The following is an 18,454-nucleotide window of genomic DNA, read 5'->3' on the forward strand; positions in this document are numbered from 1 at the left end:
AAAACTTTAAAGTCGAATTTTACTCTCAGACATGGAAAATATACCAATGATTACAGTTACCATATTTCTAGACTTCTAAAATCTTATTTTCTAATGTTTGCTCTCTAGGACTTTTTTTTTTTTTTTTTTTTTTTTTTTTGCTTTTTTGCTTTCTTTTGTTATTTTGCTTGTTATTGATATATTAGTGAAGTTAATAAAGCTTTGGATGTTGTCACAAGCAGCTCATGGACTTTATGGCAATCCTCCTAAACTTGCCTTTTCTAGAGCCCACTTATTCACAAATGTTCTCTTTTCATTTATACCTTCACAAAGTGTTTCCCTGTTGATATTGTTGGTTGCTAATGGTTGAACCCACTTTATAAGAATTGCAGTATTAGAAAATTTTAGTGCAGATGTTAGAGATTGTAAACATACAAATTTTTCACAACGGAGTCTCGTATAGCTCAAATGTGGCACTCAGACTTGTTACTAACATAAAAATGTGATTGAAATTTATTGACAGCCAGTTACAAGAGGGATAAATGAGGAAGAAAGAGTAAAAGGGTACTAAAAATAAATAAATATATAAATGTGAGCAAATAATGCAATAGGCACAGAAACATGTGAAAATGTCAAAATAATGGATTACACAAAAATTAGTATTGCTCTAAAGTATAAAGTCTTCTCAAAATAATCTTATTTTTCCAACTATTATGATGTCACATGTCTGTCCCATTGGTTCAAATTTTGAGATTTTCCCTAGAGCAATAGCAGTACTAAGTCATCATCATCCAAGGATACTACCCCTGACCTTTGATATAGCATGTTAGTCAGTGAATTATTTCAAGAATCCTTTGTTTTACAGACACCTGTTAGTCTTTGGCAATAGTTTTACAATAAACCGAAAAGTATCTCTTTTAAAGTTGAAAGAGTACTAAGTAGTTGAAGACAAATATGTTCTTGTGAATACAATTTTGTCCATGTTCATAAACAAAAGGTCTACACTGGTTTCTCATAATCCATAAACACTTCATAATTTGAAAAGACCTCTTTGAAGGTTGATGATCTTATTAAAACAGGAAAAAGAATAACATTTTTGAGAAATTGGGAGTGGCATATATATTTCTAATGTGACTTTTGAGAGACAAGGTTTGAATATGGCCCAGGAACTTTAGAGGTACGGTCATCACAGTGGCTGGCAGAAACAAAAATATCATAGCTCTCTGAAGCTGCAAGGCTTGCGGATAACACCTGTGCCTGCAGGTGGCTCTATCTGAAAAGAACTGCACCACTTTCCTCTTCAACGGTGGGCACCATGTTCCACAGTGGGTCAGAGGTGACCAGGGTGCTTTCAAGTTTAGTTTTATAATTTTGAAGAACTGGATCGTGAGCACTGACAAGTTCCCAATTTAGCCTGTTAAAAACATAAAAGTGGTCGGCTTTCCCTCCTTTCACATAAACCTTCATTCACTAACTACAGCAGGAGATTTAATCTAGTGACCTTCTTTTGAAATCCAATTTAAATTAAATGATTGATTTTAAGACTTTGCCAGACATATACTGAGGTTTAAAAAAAAAAAAAAAAAAAAGTAATCTCTATAGTACTCTCAATGGAGATTAAATCAGGTTACAAAAAAAAAAAATTGTCACTAAAGAGTGATTTTTTTTTTCCCTCCTACCTTGTATACAAATTATTTATAGGAGTCTAGAAGACAGAACAGCACCAAATCTAAAGACACTGAAAGTATTTTGACACAATTGCACTTTTCAAGTACAAAATAGCAAACAAGGATGTGATGGATGCATTCCTGTACTGGGCAATGGCTAAGAAATTTCTGACTAAAATATAATATGAAAAGTCAGAACTCATCTGGTATAGTACATTCAGTTCAGTATTCCACATTTAAGAGGGATACAGACAAATTCAGGTTTGTTAATAAATAAGAATTCAAAACCAAGTAATGCAATAGGAAAAACAATTGGGGGAAAATGAAAATACACATTCTGGAAATAGAGGAAGCCCCAGGGTACAATACTCAAAGGCACACTACGTGGAAAAGTTACTGGATCTGCTTTGTGAGCTTCCATGGGTTACAACTTGGCAGACAGATTCTAAACTCAATATAAAAAAGAATTTTCTAATGGAGAGACCCGTCCAAATACGAAATGAGCTATCTTACAAGATCAGTTTCATCTTCTGAAGACATTCAAGGGAAAGGTGAATTATGGATTCTAAAGACTAAAGATTAAACTATAATATTGAGGCCCTTTCCAAGTCTAGAGTCTGAATTTTTTAGGATGAGAATTGTCTATAATTAGACAGCTCTCAAATTGATAAAGAGGGCACGTCAAAGTAAAATACTAGTATATAATGAATAGCATTAGCTAGTAGAAGAAATAACTGTAACTAAGACATAGTTTACAAATGCTTTTTTGATGAAGAGTCAGGGAATATCCAAACACAAGCAACGTGACAAGTTTTTGAATTGTGAAAAACAGGAAATATTGAAGAAACACAAGAAAAACCTCAAGAGAAATCATATTGGGGAAAAAAAGCATTTTTGACATCATGCCTAGTAAAAGTAAATACTATTACTAATCTTACTAATATGCATTAATCAGTACTAATTTAGCAGTGGTGGGAAGAAACAAACACTAGTTTAAGAATGCAAACTTTCTACTTATAGGACTATTAGAACGTTTTAGGCAGGAATGGTTCATAAGACATTTACTTTATCAAGATTATGTATCTACTAAGATCATGCCACTCTTATAGTATTAAATCCATGCTCGTTTAAAAAAAAAAAAAAAAAAAAAAAAAAAAAAAACAACCTTAAAGCAGCACTCTGGTTCCTCATATTGCCTCTTCCTGCTGGCTTTATTCTGTATTTGCCTTGAACGTTTCATCAAACCCTTTCCAGATTTCCATTTGATTTTGGTGGACTTTGAAGACAGATCACCACTCTCACTGGGATGAAATTCTTTGGGAAGAATTTTATTTTCAAAGTAAGGATTTTCATCAAAATAAATATCTATTCTGTATCCTGTTTTAGTATCTTCAAAGTCTGTCACTTCAACTCTGGTCAAATAATGCAGTGCTTCTTTGTCCTCCTCCCCAAGCAGTGCAAACACTTGGTGGATGGTTGACAAACATTGTTACCCCCAAATTTGGGATTTTGGTGATTAATTCTGACCTCTTCTGAAAAAGTGGATAGCGGAGTTTGTTACATTTCTATTCTACTTTCAAAATCTCCTCACTGGCTTGTTCATTAAATCTCTTTCATTTTGTACTTCATCAATGTGTTCAATTGCTTCTTGCTGGGTTTTTTTGGTCCCTTCTTCAGCAAGCCTGCAGAAGCAGATGTCTCCTTCGGTCCCACAGCAGGAAGCGGTCCAGAGAGCTTCTTTACCTGCTTTACTGACCATTCTGATGCACGTAGTGTGGATGAGTTAGGATAGTTCCTCAAAGACGGTATCTGGCCAAACCCATGACAGTACTACTTGGTTCCTGATACGGATGAAGAAGAAGGAGAAAAAGATGATGATGATGATGATGATGATGATGATGATGATGCAAAGGAGGAAGGATTAGAAGATACTGATGAAATAGGGGATGAGCATGAAGGTGAAGAAGATGAAGATGATGAAACGGAGGAAGGAGAGAAGGATGAAGGAGAAGATGACTAATAGAACACTGATGGATTCCAACCTTCCTATTTTAAAATGTTCTCCAGTCCCTGGGAGCAAGCTGCAGTCTTATTTCTCTCTCTCTCTCTCTCTTATTTTTTCTCTTGTCCTCAGTCACTCTGTTCTTGAGGTCTCTTTTCTCTACACCGTGTTTCTCAACTTATTTTGGGGAAAATACCTTGAGCGGAATACAACGGGAAGAGTCTCTACCCCTTTCTGTTCAAAATTCATTTTTAGTCCTTCCTGTCTGAACAAAAACTGTATGGAATCAACACCACCGAGCTCTGTGGGAAAAAAGAAAACCCTGCTCCCTTCGCTCTGCTGGAAGCTGGAGGGTGCTAAGCCCCTGGGTAGCAGTGCATAGATTTCTAGCTTTTGTCCTTCTTTCTCTGTATATTGCAATCAGAGAGTACACTGTGTCTCTATGTGAATATGGACAGTTAGCATATACCAATATGTATCTGTCTACTTTCTCTTGTTTAAAAAAAGAAAAACAAACTTTAAAAATGGGTTTATAGAAGGTCAGCAAGGGGTGAGTTTGAGATGTCTCGGTGGGTTAAGTGGGCATTTTGACAATATGTCTTCTCCTTTGGCATGTTTAATTGTGATATTTAACAGACATCCTTGTAGTTTAAGATGACACTTTTAAAATAAATTCTCTCCTAATGATGACTTGAGCCCGGCCACTCAATGGGAGAATCAGCAGAACCTGTAGGATCTTATTTGGTATTGACATTCTCTACTGTAATTTTGTTCTTGTTTATTTTTAAATTTTCTCTTTGTTTCACTGGAAAGGAAAGATGGTGCTCAGTTTTAAAGATTGAAAGTGTACAAGTTGCTTTGTTACAATAAAACTAAATGTGTACACACACACACACGCACACACACACAACCCTTAAAACTACTGATTGCATTCACAAACTCTGGAACAAAATCTGAGTTACCGTTTTTGTTTTTTTAGAGTTAGGGTCTGGCTCTGTTGTCCAGTGGTATAATCATGGCTCACTGCAGCCTGAAACTCCTGGGCTCAAGTGATCCTCCTGCCTCAGCCTCCCAAGTAGTTGGGACTACAGGTGCATACCACCACTCTTGGTTCACAATTACTTTTAAAGCATCGATCTCATCTAATATTACTAGATCAACAATTTTTTAAATTCTTTCTATATAAATTTAGTGTGTGTCCCCTATAGTTCAATCTAATCTAAGGGGGAAAAAACCCTACCATAATTTCTGAACTGTGAAATTGAAGATTAGTTCTGAATCAAAATATTCTTAATTGGCATTGATGTTCTAAGTGACTGCATAAGCAGCAGATGTCCCTGATTTGACTCAATTAAAATACAAGTTGCTTTTTAAGAATCTATTTGAGGCCAGAAATGGTTCATGCCTGCAATCCCAGCACTGTGGGAGGCCGAGGCGGGCCTGGGGTGGGGAGTATTGCTTGAGCCCAGGAATTCGAGACTTCTTTTCTACAAAAAAATAAGGAAAATCAGCGCCATGGCTCATGCCCATAATCCCAGCACTTTGGGAGGCTGAGGCGGGCAGATCACAAGGTCAGCAGATCCAGACCACCCTGGCCAGCATGGTGAAAACCCTTCTCTACTAAAGATACAAAAAATTAGCCGGGCACGGTGGCGCATGCCTGTAATCCCAGCTACTCGGGAGGCTGAGGCAGGAGAATCGCTTGAACCAAGGAGGTGGAGGTTGCAGTGAGCCAAGATCGTGCCATTGCACTCCGGCCTGGAAGACAGGGTAACGTTCCATCTCAACAAATTAATAAATAAGGAAAATCAGCTAGGTGTGATGGCATGTGCCTGTGTTCCTGTTATTTGGGTGTCTGAGGTGGGAGAATCATTTGAGTCCAAGGCCCAGGAGCTCAAGGTTACAGTGAGCTGTACTCCAGTACAGGTTACAGAATGAGATATTTTTCTCAAAAAAAAGTTTTTGTTTTGTTTTAAAAATAAAGAATCTATTTGAAAACGTATTAGCTATGTCAATAGGTTTTTGAAAATGAAGACTACTGCCAAATGCTGTCAAGAGGGAATACTTAAATCATTATTAATCTTGGGTGTATTTTCTTCCAGCTGCTTTAGAATTTGTATGCCAAACCAAAATTCTTAAACTTTTGATCTTGAGAAAGCTGTAGATGTATATGCAGTTATAAGAACTGATACAGAGGGGTACTGTGTTCACTTCACCCATTTTCCCCAAATAACATCTGGAAAACTATGGTACAATATCACAGCCAGGATATTGGCACCAATACAGCCAAGATACAGAACAATTGTATCACTAGAAGGAATCCTCCTCTTGTCCTTAAGCACTCCTGTTTTCTCACCACTACCCTTAGCTCTGGAAAACACTAATTTTTTCTCCATTTCTTTGTCACTACAAGAATGATATATAAATGGGATTAAACAAAATGGAATATGTCCCTTTGGGGACGAGCTTTTGCTACTCCACATAATCCTCTGGAGATTCATTCAAGTTGTGTGTCTACTCATTTTTATTGCTGAGTAGTACTCCATGATATGGATGTACTACACTCTCTTTAATATACTGAAGAACATGTGGGTTGTTTTCAGGTACTGGCTATGATGAATAAAGTTGCAATGAACATCTAAGTGTATGTTTTTGTGTGAAAAAAGTTTTAATTTATTTGGAATACATAATCAGCAGTGCAACTGCTTGCTGGCATGTACGACAGTTGCATATTTAGTTTTACAAGAAACGACTACACTGTTTTGCAGAGTGATTATAGTATTTTACATGCACGCCAAGAATGATCCAGTCTTCTTGAATCCTCCCCCAGCAGTTGGTGTAGTTACTATTTTAAGTTTAGCCGTCTGATAGATACGTAGTGATATCTCATTGTAGTCGTAGCATCCATTTCCCTAATGATGCTGAATATATTTCCATCTGCTTATTGGCCATCTATCTATATATTCTGTTTTCTCACCATTTTATGATTATTTTAACTGTGGCATTTTGACACATTTATATATTGTGGATTTGAGACCTCTTTGGGTACACGCTTTGCAAACATTTTCTCTGAGTTTGTGCTTCTTGTAATTTCATCATCTTAACAATCACTTTAATCACAATCTTGAAGTAGTCCAATTTATCAATTTTTCCTTGTATGACAGTATTCTTATGTCAAGTCTAAGAACTCTTTGATTAATCCTACGGCTGAAGATTTTCTCCAGTTTTATTTTTCTAAAATTTTTCCAGTTTCACATTTTACGTATTAATCCATAATCTATTTTAGTAAACTTTTGCATAAAGTAGAAAATTTAGGTTGAAGTTTATTTCTATGGATGTCCAACAGGTCTGGTATCATTTGTTGAAAAGTCTATCATTTCTCCACTGAAATGCTTTCGTACTTTCATCAAAAATTAGTCGTGGACATTTGTGTAGGTCTATTTCTGGGTTGTCTATTCTGTTCCATCAATTTGTCTATCCTTTCACTGATACCATACAGTCTTGATTACTGTAACTATATGAGACTAAAAATTGGGGAGACTGATTCCTCCCACTTTATTCCACTTTTACGAGGTTGTTTTAAGTGGTATAATGTCTGTCTTACCATAAAATTTTGAAATAATCTCTATGGCTACATCTATAAAAATGTCTTCCAAGATTTTGACAGGAATTGTCTTAAACAGCTTTTGATTTGGAGAAAAATGACATCTTTATTAATTTGAGTTGTCCAATCTATGAACACAATATGTATCTCCATTTACTTAAAATTTTCTTCTTTCATCAGTTTTTTATAGTTTTCATTATACATTCCTGTACATATTTTATCGGATTTACATCTTACTACTTCTTTTAAGACAGAAAAAACATGAAGAGAGGGATGCAGGAAGGGAAAGAGAGAAGGAGGGAGAGAACAAGTGTTTATAAATAGTATATCTTTTAATTTTAATAACCACTTGTTCATTACTAGTATATAGAAATACAATTGCTTTTTAAATAGTTTTCTTGTGTACTGCAACCTTGCTCATCTCATTTATTAAATTCTGGAGAGGTTTTGTTTAGATTCCTTGGTCTTTTCTATGTTCTATATATACAATCATGTCAACTAAAAAGAGAAAGTTTTATTTATCCATTTTGATCCCTATGTCTTATTTCCTTTTCTTTTTATTTATTTTTGGCTTTATTTCATTAGCCAGAATTCCCAGCACTGTGTTAAATAAGAATGGTGATAGTGCACATCTTTGTCTTGTTCCCAAAGTTAGAAAGAATTTAGACTTGAGCCACTAAGTATATTGTTACATTTCAGTTTTTAATAGATCTTCTTTATTGAGACTTGATAGTTCCTCTCTGTTCCTATTACTCTGAATCATTTTATTTCAAATGGGTGTTTAATTTGGCAAAACACTTTATTTTTTTATTTTTATTTTTATTTTTTGAGACTGAGTCTGGCTCTGTGGCCCAGGCTGGAGTGCAGTGGAGCGATCTCAGCTCACTGCAAGCTTCGCCTCCCAGGTTCCCGCCATTCTCCTGACTCAGCCTCCCGAGTAGCTGGGACTACAGGCGCCGCCACCTCGCCAGGCTAGTTTTTTGTATTTTTTAGTAGAGACGGGGTTTCACCGTGTTAGCCAGGATGGTCTCGATCTCCTGACCTCGTGATCCGCCTGCCTCGGCCTCCCAAAGTGCTGGGATTACAGGCGTGCGCCACCGCGCCCGGCCTAATTTGGCAAAATACTTTCTCTGCATCAACTATTATGATAATTTTTTTCTTCTTTAGCTTGTTATTATGTTGGGATTTTAAATACAAAACAAGCTTAACATTTCTAGAATAAACCTTACTTGGTATAGTATATAATTTTTATATATTGCTGAATTGTATTTGAAATATCTTAAGAATTTTGCCTTTACCTCATGAGGAATATTGACCTGTAGTTATCTTCTTATTACTATCTTTATCTAGTTCTAATATTAGGGCAATACTGGCTTCATAAAATGAATTGGGTAGTGTTCCTTCTTTTTTTCTTTTCTGGAAGAAACTGTATTAAATTAGTGTGAATTCTTCAAATGTTTCAGAAAATTGTCCATTGAAAACACTTGTACATGTAGGTTTTCCTATGCTACATGCTTTTAAATTACAAATTAAATTTTATTAATAGTTACAGGGTAATTATAATATTTCAGATTTGGTGAGTTGTGGTAGTGCGTTTTTAGAAATAGATCCATTTCATCTAAATTACCAAATGTACGTGTGTAGAGTTATTCCTAGTATTCTTTTACTATTATTTTGATGTCTGCACAGTGACATAAGTTAAAAATTAAAGAGAAGGAAACTTTATTGTATTTAGCCATATTTTCATTCTTTCCATTTTTCCTTTTCTATTTCATGGAATTTCAATGAACCATTCTAGGATAAGTCTGCTGGAAACAATTTATTTTAGTTTTCGTTCATCTTAGAATGTCTTAATTTGCCCATCATTCTAGAAGAATATCTTTACTGTTTTCTAATTAATAAACTTGTAAGAAATATCTTAATACACAAAGTGTTTTCAACTTACAGTAGGCCTACAGCCTTAGAGTAAATTACTTTATATTTAATAATTCAATGATCACGCTCTAGGACTTATTAACATAAGTACTCTCAAACTGTTTTCCAAAAAGCTTGCAGAAAATTAGACACCATGAAAAAAACTAAAGAAGTGATCCCTAGTTGGCCTCAGAAAACTCAACTCCACACTCCATGACTCTACATGATCCCATTGAAGAGGATCATTTATCATGTTAATTTTTAGGCAGGACAAAGAGGAATCAACTTTGAATGGCAGTGAGAAGTTTCTTTCGCCTTTGACATTCTAAATCAGGACCTGTTTCCTCACATTCCAGTTGACCTTGGCATTTTTGCTTCACTTTTCTCTCACAGTTCAGAAATTTCATTGAGGATGCATATCCTATCCTGAATCTCCCTTTGTATTAAGAGGTTAGAAATGAATTTAGGCCACCTCTCATATTACACATGTAGAGTAAGTCCTTGAAAAAGGAGAATTACTTAGTTACTTGCATACTTACTTGAAAAATTAAGGGTAGAGCTAAAGGTATTGATGTTCCTTTACCGATATTTGCTCTTCATAAATCTACTCATCAGTCATTTTCTCAGCCTGAAAAACTGCTACACACCCAGAAAAGATACTGTACCTAATATACTTTTGGAAATCTTTGAACTTATATATGAGATTCTTTTTAAAAAATGACTCTTTAAATTATATCAAAATAATGCAAACATGTAGAAAATTACTACATAATTTTGTCATCGACTGCAAGGAACATGTAATTTTCATTCATTTATTTTTTAAAAGGGATCTCTGATAAAATCATCAATAATATTGATATATTTAGCATTTGTCTCTTCTCTGTAAAAAGAAGAATTAACAACGATATTTTGCAGACCCTCAGCACCATGGCTAAACTATGCATGTAGTATCCATTCTATAAAAAAAATTGTCCTTCATATTATCCAAGCCTTTATGAACTTGATCCAAGTTTATCTTGAAAATATATCTACACATACATATATGTTAAGATAATCTACGATTTTCTCACTTAGATGGAACAAAATGGTTTTATGGTCGTCTGCTATATCTGTCCATGTTGAAATTAGAATAAAAAGAAACATTTCACATATATTAAGGGTACAACTATAGGTTATCATGCTAATTTTTTTAAACTGACACTTAGATTGTTTATTTCATTTGAGTGTATATGTCTACATTTGCATTTTAATATAAATTGTTTATTGATTCCATTAATCAAGAGAAAATAAAATGAAAGGTTGGAAATTATTTAACACAACACATCATTTCATGGGGGCTCATTAAAATAGAGGCTCAAAATTATGACTATGTGGGATGGAAGAAAATTATAAAGCAAATAATTATGTATATAATTGTTTTAAAATTATCCTCTAGGTTGGAGACACTCACATTCAAAAATTCTTTAGGGACTTAATTAAAATAGAAAGAATTATCACTTTTCAAAAATATGACCAAGAGATTTAATTTTGGCTTTTCACATTTATTTTGACATTTTAAAATGCATTTTAATGTGAGGAAACAAAACACCATTTTACATTTGAAATGAAGTTTTTCTTTTTACTTTTTTTTGTAGATCTCTTAGAGTAAAACTTTTCATAATAAGTTAAAAAGCGTACCATTAAAATGTCTTCACCATTAAAAAATATATAAATTTATAAGCTAAAATATCTCCATACTATAAAAAAGTTTACTTTGCAAATTAGTTAATATATTAAAAAATAAATCATAATTTTTATTTAAAAATATTGCTTTCATAAATTGCTCAGGAAAGTAAATTAAATCAATGATATAAAACATAGCAATTTAAAAGGCTGTCATATATGACAGCATGAGAAGACTGAATTCTTTTTGACATGAAAATAAGTCTTTTTGTTTTTTGAGACAGAGTCTCACACTGTTGTCCAGGCTGGAGTGCAGTGGCATGATCTCTGCTCACTGCACCCTCCACCTTCTGGGTTCAAGCGATTCTCCTGCCTCAACCTCCTGAGTAGTTGGGATTACAGGCACCTGCTACCATGCCGGGCCATTTTTTTAAATATTTTTAATAGAGACAGGGTTTCACTCTGTTGGCTAGACTGGTCTTAAACTCCTGACCTCGTGACCCACCCACTTCGGCCTCCCAAGACATGGAAATAATTTTTAATAACAAAAGCCAACATTAATGGCAGACCATCTTGTTTTAATATATGAAATTTAAAGAGCACTTTGTATAAATACTTTTATTTTAGAAATAATTCTAATAGTTAACAAGCATTTATTTGACAGCAAGCATATGCTACGGAAATAAAGTCAAAACGCAAGTCACTGAAATGACATGTGGTCCAGCAAAAAGACTAAAATGGGGAGGATTTTTTGGGGAAGTGTACTTTATACAATATTAGATTTGTTTAAGTAGATTATACTTAAACAGTATTTAAATAAAAAGGGGAAGTCCTGACTGAGTTGTAATGAGGTGGCAGAGATGAATGTCAACCATGCAGGAATGAGGATGAGGACAGGAGATCTTCTATGAAAGTTTCTTATAAGATAAGAAAGATATCTGGTCTTAAAATATAAGATAGTCCATAAAGCAAAGTAGAGGAGGGAGTGCATTCCAAATGAAAGGAAATGTCATATGTAAAGTCACAGAGACTCAGTATATGAGAGGACAGCAACACGTAGGAACTCTGCAGGAAGATGCCATCAGCAAGAAGGACCTCACACAGGTGGGCCCCTGATCTTGGAGTTCTCAGTCTCTATCAGCGTAAGAAATAAATTCCTTTTCTTTATAAATTACCCAGTTTCAGTTATTCTATTATAAGTAACAGAAAAGACAGCATTGAATGTTTTACATTTGTGCATCACATGTCAAATTTGCATTTAAGAAAGCTTACTCTGGTAACACTTTGGAGAATACATTTGGTGATGGATTGAGTGTATTCGAATCAATTGTCTCTCAAGGTTGCCTTATAATCATACCTCCTGCTGTGGCTTATTATTTAATGCTATAATTTAATAGATTCGACCTAGAAAATCGTGAAACTTTTTATTGTTGTTACCATTTTGGAAAAGTTAAGTATATGACAATGTAAGGAAATGGCAAAACACCACTGTCATTCGAACATTTTTGAGGGGATCTTAAGAGACTGCCCTCCTTCTGGCTTTCACAGGGCCCTGGGTGTGACTTAAGGGAAGTCACAGCATGCTTTGGTCTCCTTATAAGGCTGCTCCATAAGCCAAAATATTCAGTGACCTCATCCAACAATTCCTCACCCCCCAACAGAAAATCACTCCTAACCACATCTTTTGCACTTACTATCCTTCCTTCGGCGGTCCTGTACATACTTATCCAAATTAGAATTCTCATGGTCTACTACCCTAATCATTCCTTTAGATCACTCTCCTAGTCCTAGCATAATTCCACCTTTAGTTAAATTTGATCACTAAGGAATCCTATCACATTGCCTTAGTGAACTACTCTCCCACGCTTGCAGTGGACAATACCGTACTTCCTCTCACCTGGAATTTCCAATACCTCTCCCTCCTTCACTTTCACTGGATGTCCTTGCCTTTTATTTAAACGAGAAAATGGAAGCAATGAAAAAACATCAACCCCCAATCATATCTACCTCTTTCCCTTCATAAAACCAATATATTTCACCTACTTTTTTATTATATCAGATAAATTACCCCTGCATTTTTCTAAGAACCCTATCAGCTCCATCCCATCAGCTGAACTATCACCTACCTTAAAAGAAACTTTTTGACTTTTGACCTTATTCCAGTTAACAAACCCACTTTTCTACTACTTTTTAAAGAATCTCCTCTCTCTATACATAAAACTTTTCCACACTTGCTGCCTTCACTTTCTTACTTTCCATTTTCTTCTTAACCCATCTGAATCAGAATTTCAGTCCAACCATTCCAACAAAACCATTTTGAGTCCAAATAAATGACCATCATGCTAAATCAATGGTCAATTCTCAATCCTCATCTACATTAAACTCTGCAAATGCAGCTGGCATTTTGAGCACTAACTCCTTCCAAAACATGCTTATTTAAATAGGTCCTCCCATTTCACCTGCATATCCTTCTTTATCTTCTTAGCTCCCAGCTTCTGATTTTCTTCCTGACCTCTTTATATTAGAGTAACTTGGGGCTCAGCAGCTCAACCACACCTTTCTTCACACACACTCTTCAGATGATCTGATACAAGCTCATTGCTTTGAGTGCCTTTTAAAAACAGATGATTTCTGACTCAAATTGCCAGTCCGAACTGCTCCACTAAATTCCAAGCTTATATTATCATTATTATTAATATTATTATTATTTTATTTATATATTTATTTATTTATTTATTTATTTATTTATTTATTTGAGACGGAGTCTCGCTCTGTCTGTCCCCCAGGCTGGAGTGCAGTGGCCAGATCTCAGTTCACTGCAAGCTCCGCCTCCCAGGTTCACGCCATTCTCCTGCCTCAGCCTCCCAAGTAGCTGGTACTACAGGCACCCACCACAATGCCCGGCTAATTTTTTGTATTTTTAGTAGAGACGGGTTTCACCATGTTAGCCAGGATGGTCTTGATCTCCTGACCTCGTGATCCGCCCATCTCCACCTCCCAAAGTGCTGGGATTACAGGCGTGAGCCACTGCGCAAGGCCAATTCCAGGCTTGTATTTTTAAGTGCCTACTCAATATCTCCACTTATATAGCAAACATGCATCTCACACTTGTGATATCCAAAACTAACCGCTTGATTTTCCCCCAAATCCTTCTCCTCCCAGTTCTCCATGGATCTGTGAATGGCTACAGTGTACCTTATGCCAGAAGTCCCATTTTCAGAGGCCTATTTACCTCTTGGTCAAAAACTTAAGAGTTAATTTCCTTCATATACAACCAATCACTCAGCAAGTTTTTTTTGTTTTGTTTTTGTTTGTTTTTGTTTTTGTTTTTATAAGTTATACTTTCAACATGCACTCCATGTTTAATTTAATTAATTATTAAAGCCCCTGATGTCACTGCACTGATCTAAGACAGCTTCTCACTGGACTTTTGCAATCCGAATATCTTAAATCTGCTCACCAGTTTTACATCTGCCCAACATCGCTCTTCCTTCTAGAATTAAAAAAAAAAAAAAAAAAAAAAAAGATCTTTTCAGTAATGTCATACCATTTCCCTGATCCAAATCTTTAAAAAGCTGTTAAAACAGCTCCCGATCAAACACAGAATAAACTGAATAAGACAGAAGAAAATCGTATCTCCTCACAAGGGCCCACAAGGTTCTATACGACCTGACAACTGCCATATTCTCTGGAGTCTCCTGAAATTTCCCCTCACTTACCAATCCATATCTCCCTCGCCTTCCTTTCAACACACCAACCCCCATTCCCCCTGCGGGGACTTCACAATTGCTTTTCTCCTCACTGTTTGCTTATTCTCAGAATATGATATTGTATGTCACTTCACTCAGGTCTCTGCTTAAATATCACCTTTTCAGAATGCTTATCTCGACCACACACTAATAGAAGCCACTTTACAACACAACACTGAATATTTCTGGTGGGTTGCCTTTTTCTTCATAGTACTTGCTGCTACCTAGAAATGCACTTTGCATTGTTGGTCTTCCTCACCAAAGTATAGGGCTCTAAGGGTTGCTATCTCATCTGTTTTCTTCACTGCTTCATTCCCAGGGTTCAGGAAGGTTGGCTGTCCAGTAGGTCCTCAAACTTTTGTTAAATTAGCTAATTTAGCATCTGCCGTATGCCAGACATTATTATTATTATTTGAGACAGGGTTTCACTCTGTCACCAAGGCTGGAGTACAGTGGCACGACCATGGCTCACTGAAACCTCCTGGCCTCACTGCAGCCTCCAGGTTGCCTGGGCTCAGGCAATCTTCCTGCCTCAGCCTCCTGAGTAGCTGGGACTTCAGGTAAGAGCCATCGTGCCTGGCTATTTTTCTTTTCATTTTCTTTTATAAAGATGGGGTCTCACTAAGTTGCCCAGGCTGCTCTTGAACTCCTGACCTCAAGCAATCTTCCTGTCTTGGCCTCCCAAAGTACGAAAATGACAAGCATGAGCCACAGTGCCTGACCCAGACTTATTTTTAATATAGGATCTGTATTGGTCCATTTTCATGCTGCTATAAAGAACTACCTGAGGCTGGGTAATTTATAAAGGAAAAAGGTTTAATTGACTCACTGTTCCTCATGGCTGGGGAGGCCTCAGGAAACTTACAATCATGGCGGAAGGTGAAGAGGAAGCAAGGCACCTTCTTCACAAGGTGGCAGGAAACAGAAGTGCCGAGCGAAGGAGGACAAGCCCCTTAGAAAACCATCAGATCTTGTGAGAACTCACTCACCGTCATGAGCAAATATGGGGGAAACTGCCCCCAAGATTCAGTTACCTCCACCTGGTCTCTCCTTTGACATGTGGAGATTATGGGGATTGTGGAGATTACAATTCAAGATGAGATTTGGGTGAAGACACAGCCTGAGCATACCAGGATTCTCACAAGCATATTACTTAGGCATCAACATTTGTTTATGAAGCCTCCTGCTCCTAACACGTAATATTCATATATTTAATACAGAAACAGAGTATTCCATACCTATTTTTAAACTAAACCTCCCACTTGCACAGTCTAGAAATGTATATTCTTTCCCGATTGTCTATAAATGTTAGGTATGTTGAGATTATGAATTGCAGTTATCAGCAAAAAACCAAAATATTAAATAATATATGATCAACGGTTGTAAACTTTTGGACTTTAGATGTGATACACATGCATACACACACACATAACATGTAAACAAATAAGAAAATAACCTAGTGGATATTTACATGAGCTAGTTCATATCTATAAGGTAACATAACTTAAAACACACAATACAAGAAGCAGATCTCCACTTTCTACGGGATGTTAATGCATCCTGAAGAAAGAGTGGAAAAGAACCAAGTCTCCTTCTGGTTTGTTCCCAGTGTGTCTGAATTAGCTACATTTATGCTCAAATAGCCTAAAATATTCACATTTCTTAAGGAAACTTTCTAGCAGCAGCCACTTTTTTCTACCTGCTAAAATAATCAGTGCAGCAGGGAAAAGAGCCAACCACAGGGAAGACAAAGAGGAGGGCCCTAAAATACAACCAGGGCTCCACTTTTCCTGACACAGATTCAGATCCCTCCCCGCCTCAGAACCCTGCCTGCCCTCATGTTATTAGGGAGGGGGGGAAGGAGGATGAGGGGGAGACAGAAAGGGAGAGGGAGAAGGAGAGGGAGAGGGAGGGAGGCTGCGGAGGGAAGACAAACAAAGAAACCAAGAACAGAATGCTTCACTCCGGCCTTGATAGGAGATATTTTCGGGTCTTTATCAGTTAAGAGAATACTATCTAAGAGTCTAGACACTACTGATAGCTTCTTCTCAGGATATTTGATTCTGACATTCCTACTTTTGAATTGGTTAAGCTTTTTTAATATTTTACACTTCAATCACTGGAGGCACCTGGAGTCGGTAAATTAAGACTTTTAGAAAGAACATAGAGACAACTATTCCCTTACATCTTTCCTCAAATTGATAAGTACCAATAAAAAATAAAATCCTGGACTTTGTTTTTTCTTTTCTTTTTTTTTTTTTTTAGACTGTGTCTCACCCTGTTGCCCAGGCTGGAGTGCAGTGGCATGATCATAGATCACTGCAGCCTCGGACTCCTGGGCTCAAGCAATCCTCCCATCTCAGCCTCCCAAGTATCAAAGACTACAGGCATGCACCACTAGGCTCAGGTAATTTCATTTGAAGTTTGTTGTAGAGACAGGGTTTCGCTATGTTACCTAGGGTGGTCTTAAACTCCAGTGCTTAAGTGATTCTGCCACCTCAGCCTCCCAAAGTGCTGAGATTACAGGAGAGTCACCACGCGTGACCCTGACTGTAATTTTTAGTTTTTGGCTATCTTCTTTCAAATATCACAAAGCTCAATCACCAAATGTACAGCTGGTATCGATTGGAGTATGGGGAGAAAGGGAAAGGGAATGAGGAAGAATGAGAAGGAGAGGAAGAAAGGCAGCCAGAGAAACTTCTGACGGGCTGATGAGGAAAGGCTGAAATTGTGTTTTATTTTAAAAAGTGCAATTACTGAAGCAGGTTGCGCTATTATCTTCTGCTAGAGAAATAACCATAAAGAGACTTCATTTCCTTAACTTGTATGTTGTAAATACATAGTACTACATTTTGATGTTACTTTCCGGGTGGTAAGATTTCAATCAAGTAAACAACAAAACAATGCCAGCACTGCTCAGTAAGGAGCAGCTCACAGCTCAGAAACAGCAAAGCCTGAATGCCAAAGCGCATCTATTCTAATTTCACCCCCTCACGAGTTCATGCTATCATCACTCTATCTGTATTGGTTAAGGCAGTAGTAAAACATTTCATTTTCTTTCAAGGACATAAGGTTCAAACAGGATGTTCTTTGCAAAACAAAAGTAAAATGACCATTAACAATGTTTATAATACAGAATTTACTTATGTACACTTATGCAATGGAATAGCTCCTAAAGGTGAAAATCAAAAGAAAAATAGGTAAGTTGTATTTCAGAATATAAAATGCAAAGACAATCACAACTTTTAACTACAGATTATAAATAAGTGAAGGATAAAAAGAGGAAGCCTTGAGCAAGCACTCCCGACAAACTGATGTTAGACTGGCGAAGACAAGAAGGGGCTTTTACACTGAGGACCAGAAAACAAACCGGAGATGGATACCAGGGAAACACTGCAGACAAAAAAAAAAAGCATGCACAACAGCCCCAGTGCCGGAAAAGCACTACAGTGGCTAGAGCTTAGTACGCAAGAGAAAAAGGATGTCAAGATGAGACTAGAGCCAGATCCTTGAAAACCCCTTAAGCCATGTTCAGACTCCTTTAAAGTGCTTCAAGGTCAAATACATCTGAAAAATGAAGTATTACTGTATAGCACTTACTTGGAGATTCAAAATGCATATTAGCTAATTAGATCCCAAGAATTTTGATTCTAAAGAAAGGTGCTGAATTGGATTTAATGTGGGGTGTTCCAACTGTATTTGAGCACTGAACACCTTCATGTACTACACTTCCTGATTTCCTGCTGAGCTTTCCTCCTTAGTGGATTATTTCCCACTTTCCCAAAGAAGTTAAATGGAACAAAGAGCTATAATAAACCTGGATGCCACTGTTACTTCTTGAATGAAGTGAAACACCATTTTCTATATCTGCGTATAA

At 36.5% G+C, this 18,454-nt stretch overlaps 1 protein-coding gene and 1 pseudogene across 1 annotated transcript in view; both read right to left on the minus strand.

The window, feature by feature from the left end:
- The window catches only part of GBE1 (1,4-alpha-glucan branching enzyme 1), a 274,655-nt gene that overhangs the window by 121,021 nt on the left and 135,180 nt on the right, over positions 1-18,454 (minus strand).
- Positions 979-12,592, minus strand: LOC104656454 (annotated as a pseudogene).

Source organism: Rhinopithecus roxellana, chromosome 1 (genome assembly GCF_007565055.1).
Source record: "Rhinopithecus roxellana isolate Shanxi Qingling chromosome 1, ASM756505v1, whole genome shotgun sequence".
Classification (NCBI taxonomy): domain Eukaryota; kingdom Metazoa; phylum Chordata; class Mammalia; order Primates; family Cercopithecidae; genus Rhinopithecus; species Rhinopithecus roxellana.